We start from the raw sequence: 16955 nt of genomic DNA, 5'->3' as shown, positions 1-16955 counted from the left end.
AACGCTATACCCAGGTCACAGAACTGTAGCTCAAGCTTGCAACTTTTTAGTTTTGTTTTAATAGATATAGCAGAATGACCTTGATATCGAATTCTTACACTGACTTATTCCTTTCCAAATAATGTTTTCTCTTCACTCAAAGGGACTTACTGTTAGGAGAAGAAAGAGTCTCTGGCCTCATAATAATTCTCCACATGCTGGAGGAGTTTGTGATAAGGTCCTGGATCGCATGTAATATTACTGACCTTTACTGCCTCTATTCTGAACATCCACAGGAACTGTCTACAGAATGAGAGAAACTCAAAATAGAATTCTATTCATTTAGTTCCAATGTACACTTTAGAGGATTAGTTCCTAGTAGCATTTAATTTGTCATTGTCTGGCTTTCTTTCCTAAATAATGATCATTTACTCATGTTAGTTCATAAATAAACAGAATGATTAAAGATTAAAATGACATATCTTTCTTTTTCTTATCTAAGCACTAACGAATTCTAAACCATGGCTTTACATTTAATCTACTGTTTTGATATTATTGGGAGACAGAAATTGAGATTATTGGAAAATTCGCAAGTATTCCCCTTCCAGTACTGATTTCTTGATATTTAGGTTAATCAGGTGACATATGACCAGGGTAGACTTGACCCAAGATGTACTAATAACTCCCTGCTAATCTACAGAGGTTGGTTCAAACTACTGGCATGAAACTCTAGCCAGGTCAATTATGTCCTCTTCTCCCTGGATAGAAAAAGGTAATTTGTACTTGGGCAAAATGTTTCTCTGGATACGTTTGCTTTGGAGAGAGAGTCGAGGTAAAGACTAGGAAAGAGGGAGAGGGGAAAAACAAGAGAGAAACCAGAAAATGGCAAAACTGCTGCTTTGGCATGTCTGAAGTACTGTCCCTGCTCCTTCTCGTTGTTCGTTGTTCAGTTGCTAAGTTGTGCTCGATCCTCGGCAACCCCATGGTCTGCAGCACACCAGGCTCCCCTATCCTTCACTCTCTCCCAGAATTTGCTCAAACTCCTGTCCATGGAGTCGGTGATGCTATCTAACCGTCTCATCCTCTTTCCTAGGGAATGCTAAAATAAACAAGAAAATCCCCCTTTTGATCATAATGGCAGAAACCAAACTCCATCTAGCATTTTATTACTCAGTGTGGCCTGTGGACCAGTAATACTGACATCGATTCAAAGGTTCTCTGAAAGAACTTCTGCTTTCAGGCTCCTCTTCAAACCTACTAAGCCAGAACCCACCTTTAAAAGAAAACTCGCTGATGTTTTCTATGTACATGAACGGCTGAGAAGCACTGATGTGGCTGCATTGCTTTCCTGCTTCCTGTTTTACACTGTCACTAGATTTTTTCAAACTTCTCCACCTTTCAACCACAGGGCCTTTGCAAATACTGTTCTCCCTACCTTGAAAACTCTTTTCTATTCCTCTTCACCTAGTTAATTTTTCTTTAAACCTTAGATCTCAGTTCAAGCATCAATTTTCTCATAAGCATACTTCTGACTAGAGTGAAAGACCCTCTTATATGTGTTTTATTATGGGAGTGTGTGCATGCATGCTAAGTCCATTCAGACTATAGCTTGCCAGGCTCCTCTGTCCATGGGATTCTCCAGGCAAGAATACTGGAGTGGGTTGCCAAGCCCTCCTCCAGGGGAAATTCCCAACCCAGGGATCAAACCCGCGTCTCCTAAGTCTCATGCATTGGCAGGAAGTTTCTTCACCACTGGGCCATTGTGGGAGCAATATAAGTAAATATAATATATACAAGCTTTGTGAGTCATTGATAATAATGTGTTTTTTTTCTTATATTGTATTCCTAGTACCTAAACTGTTACATACTAGAATCTCAGTGTATACTTGTTAAATGAATGAATGCAGGGATGAATGATGAAAAACTTTTAGAGATAAATAAGCCTTAAACCCAGAGAAAATGACTGATTAACCTAAAGTCATGTAAAAAGTGGTAGATCTGAGTTTATAATCCAGGTTCCTGCCCTGATGTCTCAGAATGGTATCTCTGAATTCTATTTCCCCTACAATTTATTCAGCCAAATCAAGAAAATTAGAAACAAAACAGATGCCAGATGGGAAAAAATCCACCTTGAAAGATCACGGAAATGAGAGAAACTCTTTCTAAAGCGCCTTCTTCTCTTTTATCAGATAGACTGACGAATATTCTACTGCTGAATGGGTGGCTTGAATTATACAAGCCTATCTAGTATTAAGTGATTACACTTTTGTTGGGATGCTAACTTCTTTGGCTGCAGAGAAAATAAAATGTGATGGACCAAAGAGCCTGCAGCAGCTGAAGTTTCTGAACCAACTGGCAAGTCAGAAGTTCTTGGCAAGTGCAAACTCAGGTCATCAGCTGATATGAGATACAGGCCTGGTGGACTCACCAGTCATAGAATGAGTTGAATTTATTGAAATCAACTTTGTGGCATTTCTATCTGGGCGTTCAGTACAGTTCTTATGATTGGAAGACTTTGATCAGTAGGGCAGTGTAAGGCAGGGCTTGTGGAAATTTTAAACAATCGTCATTCCAGCATGCCTTGGCATAAAAGGGATGTGAAGAGATGAATGTATGATGTATGTCTTTATGTATTTCTGCAGCTTATCTGAACAGCTTCTATACTGTTAAACTTTTCAACTGGACCTAGTGTGTTAGTTGCTCAGTAGTATCCAACTCTTTGCGACTCCACGGACTGTAGGCCGCCAGGCTACACTATCCATGGAATTCTCCAGGCAAGAATTCTGGAGTGGGTCATTGTCCCTTCTCCAGGAGATCTTTCTGACTCAGAGATCGAACCTGCATTGCAGGCAGAGAGCCATCAGGGAAGCCCTATACCCTGAAAATTTCCCACTTCCAATGAATTATCCCTAAGTTTTCTTATCCTTATATAGACACTATCCAAGAACATTTCTCCTTGCCCATCTTAGACACCCCACCCTCCACCATCTCCTGATGTGTTTATTAACGTCCTAGCTGCTGAACTGCTCTTTTGTATCACAGCAAGTGTCCCGTGTTCGTATTTCTTTGAACTTGGATATCATGCCACTAATACTGTTATCAAAAGCTTTCCTTAGGCATGACTAAATTTCTGTCATTTTTTGATCTATTTATTTAAACATTTACTTTGTGCATACAAGATACCACATCCTGCTAGATGCTGGAAGATGAAACACAACACTCCTGCTCATACGCATGTAATTATATTGTGTTTAATATACACTATGGTGTAATTACAACACAATGAGGTATTTCTATGGAGACATAGATGGCCTCTGGATATGTTAAATAAAAGCCTCAAAAGACTCATGCCCACTAATATAATATTGTAAGTCAACTATACTTCAATTTTTAAAACATTGCCAAAAAAACAAGAGACCATTCCTGACTCTGGACCCTTCTCGAGCACTAGGCTATTTCCTCAGGTCTGTGTTATCTCTCTCCCCACATCATCCTTAGATCTTTAACTTTGGAACAACCCATTAGATCCACCTGTGCCTACTCTTTGCTTACTTTGCTTCCCTTCCCCTACTCTTTGCTTGCTTATGCCTGTCTGTTTATAGAAACAGAAAATTAGAAAGTTCTGCTCCATTTGTAACTCTAGCCAGAAATCAAGTATCTTGACGGAAGTAGTTTCAATTCATCTTTATAACCCTGGTATCTCATACTGTCTCCATTCAGAAGTACTCAGTAAACAGTGAACTCACTGGCTTATTTGATAAACGCAAGACAAGTTTTAAGTGTCATTTTCTTCAACTGGAACTCCAAATAGGATTAACTTTGTCATCCCTCAGAAATGAAGTCATTTCTAATATGCCTTTCAGTGACGGAGAAGAAGAGAAAAAAAAATACATTCTGCAAATTACAATAACCTGACAGCTGCTCGATAAACAATACCACGTTAATTTCCGATGTTCCACACATGGCTGAGTGGAAGATCCCTTAATCCCAGGTCCCATTTTGTGTTTGCTTCATTGTCTCTGTCCCCTCATTGTATCGCTTGCAGAAATCACCAGTGGCTGTGTATTCTCTTAAACCTTATTATTGCTGGAGAAGTCATAGATTAGGTTAATGCAGATCTACTTCCCAGAGGTATGTTAAAATGGATTTAAGTTCTTTATTTTGAGTAATTGACTTTGAGAAATCCCCTTCTTTATCAGTTACTACCAAAGAAACAGAACTTTTCAGGAATGACAGTAAACGAACCACACATTCTTGAGTTCTACAGACATAATAACTTTTAAAGAGATTGAGGTTCATTTGGCCATTTATGTATTGGCATCATCAGATGACCCTGTGAGCTTGGGCCCAATGCAACAGTGTGCCACAGCTTTAAATTACTGGCTCCAAAGGCCTGCATATAGGGAACTTTTCTGAGCAAATTCTCTTAGCTTTAGTCATGGTACTGTGATTCTTTTGTTCTAGGCTTACTATTTCCAACAAATGATTACCTTCAAAAGAAACAGAAGGGAAGTCCAGGTTCGATGCAGGATACTGGATGCTTGGGGCTGGTGCACTGGGACAACCCAGAGGGATGGTATGGGGAGGGAGGAGGGAGGAGGGTTCAGGATGGGGAACACATGTATACCTGTGGTGGATTCATTTTGATATTTGGCAAAACTAATACAATTTAAAAATAAAATAAAATTTAAAAAAAAAGAAAGAAACAGAAGGGAGAGTCTTTCTTGAAGGGGCTCTTTGCTTTTCAAAAAACCAAACCATGTTATCTTATTTTTGAAAACCTAATAACCTGCTTAGGAAAACTAAAGACATCTTTCAAATACAGAAAATGAGCGCTGCAAAATATGGTCTGATAGAGAAGAGGAATGGCAATCGCAATTGAGCTAGCGTCTTGGTGGGTAAAGTGTTGTCTGATATGCCCGTTCTCATCCAATAGTAAATAAAGGGATTGGGACAATTCAGATCTTTTTGCTACACAGAGATATATTTCTTTATTTGTTTGTTTTGGCTCTGACAAAATTCATATATCAACAGGCATTTTAGAAATCACTGACAGACTATATCTGGAGTGCTGCTTCTAGGAATGATGATGTGGGTTGGAAAATTGTGGAATGAAAAGGACAGTCTGATAGCACTGCCCACAAAAGCCGAATGGTGCCTCTACATCTTTAGGAAGATCTTCTTCTGGGGGCTAATTAAGCCTGAGAACACAAATGATTTCCAGAAGCATGGAAGTGACAAGAGTGAATACTGAGCCACATTCCTTATCAGGACAGTCACTGGGATGTTGTGTGATTTTCTTAATCCTATTAAAGTCACACTTCATTAGGACCCAAATAATAAGGATGAGTAGAAGAAACTTTTTATTGTTCATTCAAGTTCTAAGTACTGTTCAAAACAAAATAAGAAAGAAGACTGGTCAGATGGAACCAAAATATGATGATTAAATTCTTGGGTGCTTGCAAAGTGATTACAAGAGAGCTTGACACATGGAAGCACTAACTCAGCTTAGCAATTCTTACTCCTGTTATTACTAATTACCATCATTAATTTCTTGAATGTTCTCATTCTAAGGACTTAATGAGAAATAAGCTGACATTCAGTTCAGTTCAGTTCAGTCGCTCAGTCGTGTCCGACTCTTTGCGACCCCATGAATTTCAGCACGCCAGGCCTCCCTGTCCATCACCAACTCCCGGAGTTCACTCAAATTCATGTCCATTGAGTCGGTGATGCTATCCAGCCAACTCATCCTCTGTCGTCCCCTTCTCCTCCTGCCCCCAATCCCTCCCAGCATCAGAGTCTTTTCCAATGAGTCAACTCTTTGCATGAGGTGGCCAAAGTACTGGAGTTTCAGCCTTAGCATCATTCCTTCCAAAGAACACCCAGGACTGATCTCCTTTAGGATGGACTGGTTGGATCTCCTTGCAGTCCAAGGGACTCTCAGGAATTTTCTCCAACACTACAGTTCAAAAGCATCAATTCTTCAGCACTCAGCTTTCTTCACAGTCCAACTCTCACATCCATACATGACCACTGGAAAAACCATAGCCTTGAATAGATGGACCTTTGTCGGCAAAGCAATGTCTCTGCTTTTGAATATTCTATCAGTAATAAAACCTGGGTTCAATGACCAATGATTAGCTGGGTGGCCCAGAGAAAGTTTCTTAACTCTGTGAAATCTCCCTGTTTTCCATCGACATCTGAGACCTCACAGTGAACTATAACTTATCTTTGTTTACTAAGTCCAAACTACACTGTCTTTCAGTTCCTTGCAAATATCAGTTTCCAGCTCCAAAGAATCACACATTCTCTTCCTTCTTTTAAGAACAGACCTTTGTCCTTTGCTGGCCTAGGTTATAGAGCTCTATAACTTTAGAGCTTTGTTTAAAATGAATTCCTTGGAGTCCTTGATGATGAAACTATTCTCTTTCATAGGTCTTTATTTTTTATAGGACTTATTGAAATCTATAAACTGTATTTTTCTTTTTTTATTGCCTGCATCTTACCCTAGACAAAAATTTTCATGAGATCAGTGTTTAGGTATGATCTTGTTGTATTCACCTTGGCACACCCAAAATGTAGCACAGGTTTGACACCTAGTAGGTTTTCTCCAAATAGAATGAACTAATACATGAATGAACTCCACCAAACACCTGAGATTCATTCTGTCAACTCTGTAGCAACCCTACAATGCTAATATCAAAATAAGCGCTGATATCACTATTACCATAAACACAATTTTTCTAATATCACTATAATAGTGATATCACAAATATCACTGAAAGTGAAAGTGTTAGTTGCTCAGTCATGTCTGATTGTTTGCAATCCCATGGACTGTAGCCTACCAGGCTCCTCTGTCCATGGGATTCTCCAGGCAAGAATACTGGAGTGGACTGCCATTCCCTTCTCCAGGGGATCTTCCCAACCCAGGGATCGAATCCAGGTCTTCTACATTGTAGTCAGATTCTCTACTGTCTGAGCCACTAGGGAAGCCCACTAATATCTCTATTACCACTATAATAGTGATATCAGTAATATCACTATTATCATAAAGATAATTTTGCTCCTTACCCCAGGCAAAGATAAAAAAGTATCAGTAGATCCTGAAAATTCTCAAAGAAAAGCTAATTATTTTCAGGTATTGAACATCCAGACAATTGAGTAGAGGAACCTGACCCAAATTATGTCAGGAGACAATGTTGCATGCCAATTTTCCAATTCCTTCCCCATAATGAATGATTTCTCTGGAAGAAAATAATCATGTGCTGCTAAATGTAGCTGTAATTTATGTCACATTATTTATAAGACCGATATGCATAATATTCCTCCAGTCCTACTATAAATTAAAACAATTCAGGAACATATTATCTACAGACACTTACAGAAAGATGTCTTTACGGAGGCTATGCTGTTGATTCGATTAAGAATAGAATAGGGAATTTTCTCCAAAATAAAGACCTGTCATGGGAAAAAATGAAAAATTAGTCTCCTTATTGTCACACTGGAGTGATGACCAACCAATAACTGATATATGTGGTATAAAAATGTCCTGGACTTCCCTGGGGGCTCAGAGGTAAAGAACCTGCCTACCAATGTAGTAGACACGGGTTTGATCCCTAGTCCAGAAAGATTCCACATGCCTCAAAGCAACTAAGCCTGTGCACCGCAACAACTGAGCCTGTGCTCTAGAACCCAGGAAACACAACTATTGAGCCCAGGAACTATAATTATTGAGGCCATGAGCTGCAACTACTGAAGCCCATGCTCTACAGCAAGAGAAGCCACTGCAAGGAGATGCCCTTCCAGGGCAACTGGAGAGTAGCCCCCGCTCGCCACAACTAGAGAAAAGCCCGTGGAGCAGTGAAGACCCAGCACAGCCAAAAATAAACAAATTAATAAAATTATTTTAAAAAATATGTTAATGATTGTAAGCCACTTAACTATAGTTACATGATCTAGGATAAAAATAATGTACAAAGAATTGTAAATGGATACTGCAACCAGAAAATGTGGTTCAAACTCCAGCGTCTTGTGTATCTCTAAAAGGTGGGGCAGATTCACCAAAACAAGCCTCAGCTACTTTGTCCATAAAATGGGAGTTATAATAAAACTTACCTTGTAAAGTTGTTGGAGAGATTAAATGAGATCATGTACATAGCAAAGCCCAGTGATGACAGTCTTAGTCTGCTAGGGATGCTGTAACAAAATATTATAGACTAAGTGGTTTGTAAAGACAGAAATGTACTTCTCACTGTTTTGGAGGATATAAGTCTGAGATTAGGGTACCACCATGGTCAGGCTTTTAGAAGGCCCTCTTCTGGGCAATAAGATTGCCAACTTCTCTTTATTCCCTCACCTGATGGAAGGGGCCAGGAAACTCTGTGGGGCCTCTTCCATAAAAGCACTAATCCCAATCATGAGGGCTCCCACCTTTATAACCCAATTATCTCTCAAAAGCTCCACCTCCAAATATTTTCCTCTTCTAGATTAGGATTTCAAAATACAAGTTTAGGGGGACAGAAACATTCAAACCTTAGCAATGGCCAAGTAGAAAACATCTGATGAACAATGATGATGTAGACGAAGAGGAGGAGGAGGAGAAGAAATGTGATTTTTGTTTTGGATGAGATGACTTAAGCCCTTTTTAATGAGTTTAGAGCATGATTATTGACAATACTTACTGGCCTATTATTTTGTATTAAGGGGAGGGGAGAGGGTCTGACCTTACTTGATGACTATGGTAGAGAACATAGTGAAAGTGGAGGCAAGATGAATAAGATGATAACACCAAGGGAACCATCTCAGTTTTACTTGGTCACTGATGAGATCTTCCTAGCAGGGATTGGGTCACAGACTGATACACTTTGTCTAAAAGGACCCATGTTAGGCACTTGATGTGAGGATAGAGTAAAATGGCTCAGAGTATTCATGCATATCAGATTTTATTACTTGCATGGTTTTACTAATGAGGGATCTGATACTTAGAGCCACAGAGCAATTCAGCAACTTACCTATAAAAACTTAGGGTCAGCTCAATGATGACGTTAGGCCAGGGGTTTAAGGAATTGCTCAATGGCTTTCTTCTCTGAGAAAAACAAGAGGAAAAACTTGATTCCTATTCCACTTGTGGTGGAAACCAGTGATGCTGCTGAAGAATATCAGCTTTAAAATCAGTTTAATGGTGTGCATGAATGAAACAAGTTGCCTCTGAGTGGAAATGTCTTTTCTGGGTGTTCCATAAAACAGAGAACTCCAGTGACCTTGGAGAATACCTGTCTGTCTGCAGGCACTTCATCAAAAGCAAGTGCCAGATCTCACTTTCCCAGCCAGAAAAAAGTGAAAGTGTTCGTCTCTCAGGCGTGTCTGATCTTTCTGGTGCTATGGACTGCAGCCCGCCAGGCTCCTCTGTCCATGGGGATTCTCCAGGCAAGAATACCGGAGTGGGTTGCCATGCCCTCCTTCAGGGGATCTTCCCAATCCAGGGATCAAACCTGGGTCTCCTGCACTACAAGCAGATTCTTTACCATCTGAGCCACCAGGGAAGGAAGGTGAAGGTGCTAGTCACTCAGTCATGCCTGACTCTTTGCGACCCCATGGACTGCGGCCTACCAGGCTCCTCTGTCCGCGGAATTCTCCAGGCCAGAATACTGGACGGGGTAGCTGTTCTTGTCTCCAGGGCATCTTCATGAGGATCGAACCAGGGCCTCCCACATTGCAGGCAGATTCTTTACCATCTGAGCTACCAGGTAAATCTATCTATTCCCTCTGCTCACTGCAACCCTTGCTTCATGCCCCTCTGGAAGATGCACTGTTTTGCCTCTAAAGGAACTTATCCTTTCTTTTTATGATGCAAATTTCTTGGAGCAAGGACTATACTAACAACAGTGACTGCTACCACTGCGGTTGCCAATTATTGAATGTCTATGCGTCAGGCACAATACTAGATGTTTTAGGTACATTCTCTCTAACCTGTTAAACAAACCTGAATATGGAGATTATCATCTACTTTTCACAGAGGGAAAATGCATTGTCCAATGTCATGAAGCTAAGAAAATGAAAGCCTGGCGTTAATTTAGATCTGTCTGGCTCCAAACCTGTGCTTCTCCAACTACACCACAATCCAGAGAGGTTTATAATTATCCTAGTACTTTCTACTATCATTATTATTAGGGCAATTAAAACCTAATAAATACTTGGGTGATTCACGGTTAATCATTATTCCGTTCATCTAATGGCACATTAGATTTATATTGTTCAATGTAGCCAAACACTGGTGGCTCAGACGCTAATGAATCCACCTGCAATACAGGAGACCTGAGTTCAATTCCTGGGTGGGGAAGATTCCCTGGAGAAGGAAATGGCAACCCACTCCAGTACTCTTGCCTGAAAAATCCTATGGACACAGGAGCCTGAAGAGCTATAGTCCAAGGGATTGCAAAGAGTCAGAAATGACTGAACAACTAACATATTCATAGAGTTAAACATGCATTTTAAGTGACTTACTTCATTGGTCCTTAAGGGGAACAAAATATGCCACCTGAAAAGATACCATAATGATGATTGGGAATTAAAATTACTTAAGAAACAGCAGGTGCAAGAAGGATACTCTGACTTTCCTTTGTCCCCCTGAAAGGAGGACATAAATCTCCCATGCATTGCACAACACAGGGAATGTAGCCAATATTTTATAATAATTGTAAAGAGTGTAACTTTTTAAAAAATGTTGAAAAAGTAAAAATAAAACAAATGATTTTTTAAAATCTTCCTTGTGAAAGTTACCTTCCTTGTTCCAGGAAGTAGAGCAGCAGCCTTATCACTCAGATCAGATCAGATCAGATCAGTTGCTCAGTCGTGTCCGACTCTTTGTGACCCCATGAATTTCAGCACGCCAGGCCTCCCTGTCCATCACCAACTCCTGGAGTTCACTCAGACTCATGTCCATCGAGTCAGTGATGCCATCCAGCCATCTCATCCTCTGTTGTCCCCTTCTCCTCTTGCCCCCAATCCCTCCCAGCATCAGAGTCTTTTCCAATGAGTCAACTCTTCGCATGAGGTGGCCAAAGTACTGGAGTTTCAGCTTTAGCATCAGTCCTTCCAAAGAAATCCCAGGGCCGATCTTCAGAATGGACTGGTTGGATCTCCTTGCAGTCCAAGGGACTCTCAAGAGTCTTCTCCAACACCACAGTTCAAAAGCATCAATTCTTCGGCGCTCAGCCTTCTTCACAGTCCAACTCTCACATCCATACATGATCACAGGAAAAACCATAGCCTTGACTAGACGAACCTTTGTTGGCAAAGTAATGTCTCTGCTTTTGAATATGCTATCTAGGTGGGTCATAACTTTCCTTCCGAGGAGAGACAGGGAATTCAAGGGCCAAGGAGGCTGTGTAAACAAACCCTGTGGCGTTGTCACTAACTAGCTACCCCAAGCCCAGACTCCTCTATTTGGTTGGCTCTTTCCAAATTTTTATTTTGTATTTGTCTAAAAGCTGCCTGATTTAGTCACTACTTTGACTCATATATGTCTCATACACCAGAAATCATTTTTTTTCTCCTGTTACTCTCTGATGTCATTTTAATTATTAGACCAGTCAAACCAACTAGAGGAGAAAAAAGGAAGTTTCTCTCCATGACAGTTCTCATACCAGTCTTGTGTTTCTCACATGTAGCTCTTCCTTCCCCCACACTTAGAAGACCATCTAGATACATCTGGATACTAGGAATTGACGTTGTTGGTATTTATCATGATTCTTCTTGTTTCGAAGCATTGGTTGATGGGAATAATACCACAGTCAATCTAACTATGGCTAAGATAAACGAGCAGAATTCCAAATACTACTAACCCACTCCAGTATTCTTGCCTGGAAAATCCCATGGACAGAGGGGCCCGCGGGCTACGGTCCATAGGGTTGCAAAGTTGGACACGACTGAGCGACTAACACACACTCCCCTCATAAGTATGGACTGCACTTAGGGACTTACTTCCAAAAATAGAGTCTTTAAAGGAAAAAAGTAATTTAATAGTGGAGAAACTTGACAGACACACCTTAACAGAGCAATCAGGTTAACATAATCAGTAACCAGACATAATATCACACACCCTCTGATTTGATGCAATGAGAGGACATCTCAGCAGTTTTTTTCCCCCAAATCTATAACCCTAGTTTAATTATGAGGGAGCACTAAGCAAGTCAAAATTGGGGATATTCCAGCGAAAGTTTACAAATGCTCTTCGAAAGTGTCAAACTCGTATGTGTGCGTGTGTGTGCATGTGTGTGCGCACATGCCCATGCTCAGTTGCTCAGACATAGTTGACTCCTTGTGACCCCATAGACTGTAGCCCTCCAACTCCTCTGTCCATGAGACTCTCCAGACAAGAATAATGGAGTGGGTTGCCATGCTCTCCTCCAGGGGATCTTCCCAACTCAGGGATTGAACCCAGATCTCCCACATTGGCACCGGATTCCTTACTGTCTGGGCCACGTGGGAAGCCCATCAAAGTCATACAGAACAAGAAGAAAAGGACAGAAACTCTCACAGAGGAAGCTAAGGAGATATGCGGACTAAATGTGAGTGGGTATCCTGAACTTAGTGGTAAAGAACCTCCCTGCCAGTGCAGGTGGATAGATGTAAGAGAGGTGGGTTTGATTCTTGGGTCGGGAAGAACCCCTGGAGGAGGACACGGCAACGCACTCCACTATTCTTGCCTAGAGAATCCCATTGACTGTGGAGCCTGGCAGGCTACAGTCCATTGGGTTGCACAGGCTCGGACGCGACTGAAGAGTCTTTGCACGCACGCATCCTGAACTCTATTCTGGAACAGAAGGAAACTAGTGGAAACGTTGGAGAAGCCCAAATTAAGTCTGTAATTTAAGTGACAGCACTGGAAAATGTTAAGATCTGAGTTTTGACAACTATGGTTAAGTAAGACGTTAACATTAGGGGAAGCTGAGTGAAGGGTATATGGGAATTCTCTATACTATCTCTGGAACTTTCTGTGTATCTAAAATTATTCCAAAATAAAAAGTAAAAAGAAAAAGCAGAAAAGTTTATATGTATTCTTTCTTTCCTTTGTTAACTTACCTTTCTCATAGCTTGATATCAATAAAACTCTTCTAATTGAAACCTCTGAGCTCGCATTTGGAGTTTTCCCCATTCAAGGGGTTTAATATGCCAGCTTGCACGAATTGGCTGGCCCACATTCATAACACATGTTAAATTATAGCTTTCTACTATCATTCCAGCTTCCCTGTTATCTCTTTAATGTAAAAAACAAACACATCCTTAAATTTAAAATAAGTAAATTTAATTATTTTAAAAAACCAACCAAACACACAAAAAAACTATTTCCTTCTAGCCAGCTAATGGGCAAAAACACTTCACATACATTAGATAAAAAATGATTTTAGGTGCAGTCTTGAAACTGCGTTTTCTCAAAAAGGAGACACCAGCTTGCCTGATGTGGGAGCAAAACTGGTATGTGAAGAAATGTGCTCAGTGGTGGTCAAGGTAGATGTGGCTCAGGAAGGGAGATAAGTGACTTCAGAGGTTATGAGGTGCTCACTTGAATTCTTTCAGGTCAAAAACAAATAAATATTGCCTAATATGTGCTGTCCATGATCATAGGGAAAATGGTCTGTCTTTACCTTTTACTGCACTTGATGTTTTAAATGATGGCTTTATGAAAGCAGAAAAATAACACAATATTGTAAAGCAACTATATTCCAATAAAACCTTTTTTTTTTTTCAAAAAAAGAAAGGAATGTAAACAGAATGCTCAATAATGATAATAAAACTGGCACCCATTATCTGGATTCTTCTGTGGGTTAGAGATGCTAATGAGCAGTCAGCATTCACAAAAGCCTCACCTTAGCATAATGAGAGATTAGCAAACTAGATTGCATTGCCCCTTGAAATTGTGCATTTGAATCATCTCTTCCTACAAAGCAGCTCTGTCCAAATGACACATTCTATAGCAGGTCAATAACTCATTCTGTCTCCCTGAAGGTTTCTCTCCCTATCTCTGAAACCAAAATGCATTACTCATAAATATTAACATTTTGTTAGTGAGGGATCCTAGACCAATTTGAATTGTTGAGGTTGGGATGTGATTTGACTTGAAAAGAGTAATGAAGTTACAGTGAGTCCAAGGATAGAAACAAGTTTTGTAGACATCTGAAACAAGGCATAAAATAGGTGACAACCTTTGGTTTCCTTCATTGAAGTCTAAATAAGAAAAATCACAATGGAGATATTAAGGCCCATTTTTATAGTCTGAAAATAGGATAGTGACCCTGCAAGCTGCTTGTCGCTTTTTTTTTAATCTCCTCCAAAATCACAAGAATAGCCTTTTTAGGATGTCCCTGTTGGTGCAGTGGATAGGAATCTGCTTGCCAGTGCAGAGGACACGGGTTCTATCCCCAGCCTGGGAAGTTCCATATGCCACAGAGCAACTAAATCTGTGCACCACAACTCCTGAGCCTATGCTCTAGAGTCCGTGTTCTGCAACAAGAGAAGCCACTGCAGTGAGAAGCCCCTGACCACAACAAAGAATAGCCCTTACTCTTTGCACCTACAGAAAGCCCACGCACAGCTGCCAGGACCCAGGGCAACCAAAAACAAAGCAAGGATTTGCAAAAAGAAAAAAATAGTTTTTTAAAATAAAAGAATGCCTAACACATATTAGCTGTTATTACCATTTCTACATGTATTATTTCATGAAATCTTTGCAAAAACTTAACTGAATAATAATTGTTATTCTCCCTGAGTCTTATCCTGTTATTTAACCTCTCTATATATTGCAGAGGTGAGATTTGAACTGAATTGAAATCCAGCCTAGGATCTTAACCACTAAGCCCAACTTTTGAAGTTAACATTGTATGGGAGAGAACAGGGTGGAGCAGAAAATGCTCTATCTCTTGCTTTGTAAAGCTATTCCTTTGCTGTTTAGAGAATCCTTTTGAATTCACGTTTCTCTCAGCTTAACTGTGGCACACATCATTAGGCTTAAATAGGTAAACTTAAACTATTTTTTATATGCTTTTTTTGGCAAAATCAGATGTTGTATTAGATACCTTCAAAGGCATTTGTGAGCAGTGCACATTTGATATCTCTAAATGTATCTGTATTGATGGGCTCTTTGACTACTTAATGTTTTAAGGTAATTAAACCACAAAAACTCATTGAAATAATGTTTGGGGCTGACTTAAACTCTTAAAAGCCATTAGCTGTTAACTGCCAAGTTGCTCTGAGTCTCTGTCTGCATGAAATTGAATCATATTTGAGAGGGTTTGTAGGCTAGTGGCAAGATTCATAAAACCCTGACAGTTTTACATCTTTCATCACAAACCAGAAAATCAGAGGAAGGGATTAAAAACTGAATTTGGGAGAGAAAATGGCTCTTGATGTTTAACCAGTGTGTTTCTAGAATCTTCAGCTAATTAACCCCACCTTGCTTTCATAGGGCAAAATTGAAAATATTCATTTACCATTTGTATAATTCATTTCAAGTCAAAGAATGCTCATGCTATACCTATAGGGATTGGTACAGGGGACACAGAGATTAATAAGGCAGTGACCTTGCCCTCAAGAACCTTTGGAGTCAAGAGAGACAAGCAGATGAATAAATAACATGCAGCATGGTGTGGTGAGCACACCAAGAGAGGAATGCACAAAGCAAAGAAGAGAGGGTTATGAATGGGCTCAAGGAAGGCTTCCTGGAAGAAGTTGAACTTAAAGGCACAGTAGGCAAAGGAAATAGCAAAGTATTTCAGACTAAAAGAGAAACAAAACAAAACAAAACTGGAAACAAGGAGTGGGTATGCGTATGTAGAACTGATTCATGTTGTAGAGTAGAAACTGAAACAATATTGTAAAGCAATTATACTCCACTTTAAAAAATGAAAACAAAATCGCAGGAAAAAGTAATGACATTTACTTAATACTCAGATTAAGATTTCAGAGTATCTCATACACAAGCATGTGCTCTCTCTCTCTCTCACACTCACTCAAACACACACACACACACACACACACACACATGTCCCTGGCATTTAAAATGCTTGGTGTTCTGATTGATTATGTGACCACCTGTTGACCTGTTCATGGAAGACTCTATCCATAGATGAAAATGTTTTTGTCTCAGAGTAGATCTTGGTGTGCTCAAAGCCCTATTCCCCCTGGCCTTTATGCATGTCCACCACCAGGGCGGCTGATACAAACCTTTCTACCCTGTCTTTCCTCTCCTTGGGCTTCTCTGGCGGCTCAGATGGTAAAAAACCTGCCTTCAATACAGGACACCTGGGTTGGATCCCTGGGTCAGGAAGATCCCCTGGAGGAGGCCATGGCACCCCACTCCAGTATTCTTGCCTGGGAAATCCCATGGACTGAGGAGCCTGGCAGACTATAGTATGGGTTGGGAAAGAGTTGAACTCGAAATTCACTTTCACTTTTTTCCCCTCTCCTGGTCAGCAAAACTCTCTCCTGACATGCACACCTGCAGCCCTGTCCTCTGTTCACTATGTACAAGATTGGGGTCTGGACCTCAGAAGAGCCAGAAAAGCCTTAGAGTTCTGAGTTACGTGTTTAGATAAATAGTGAATAGATTTCAAATAGATTCAACATTATCTTAGCTATAAATGAGGTTATATAGGCAAAGAACATAACCCGGCATTCTTGGTACTGATTTGATAGGCAAGCTTATTAATTTCCATCAGTGTATGATAAGGACCTGGTCTGTAAGGAACTGAGTTCTGGGGATGAGCATGTATATCTGGACTGAAATACCAGGTTTCCCCTAAATTTATTTCTTTTCTTCCCAGAGTCTTAGCTGGCATTTCTTCATCTATAAAGTAGGGTATTAATCCTTACTTCCTGTGTTTGTTATGTGGATTAATAAGATAATGTATATAAAGTATCCTTAATGTAGGCAATGCTTTTGAGAGTTACATAATAAGTACTGCTCACTTTAGTTAATG

This window comes from Bos javanicus, chromosome 18 (genome assembly GCF_032452875.1).
Source record: "Bos javanicus breed banteng chromosome 18, ARS-OSU_banteng_1.0, whole genome shotgun sequence".
NCBI classification, from domain to species: Eukaryota; Metazoa; Chordata; class Mammalia; order Artiodactyla; family Bovidae; genus Bos; species Bos javanicus.
The sequence above is the reverse complement of the archived record's forward strand: the minus strand, read 5'-3'. Positions refer to the sequence as shown.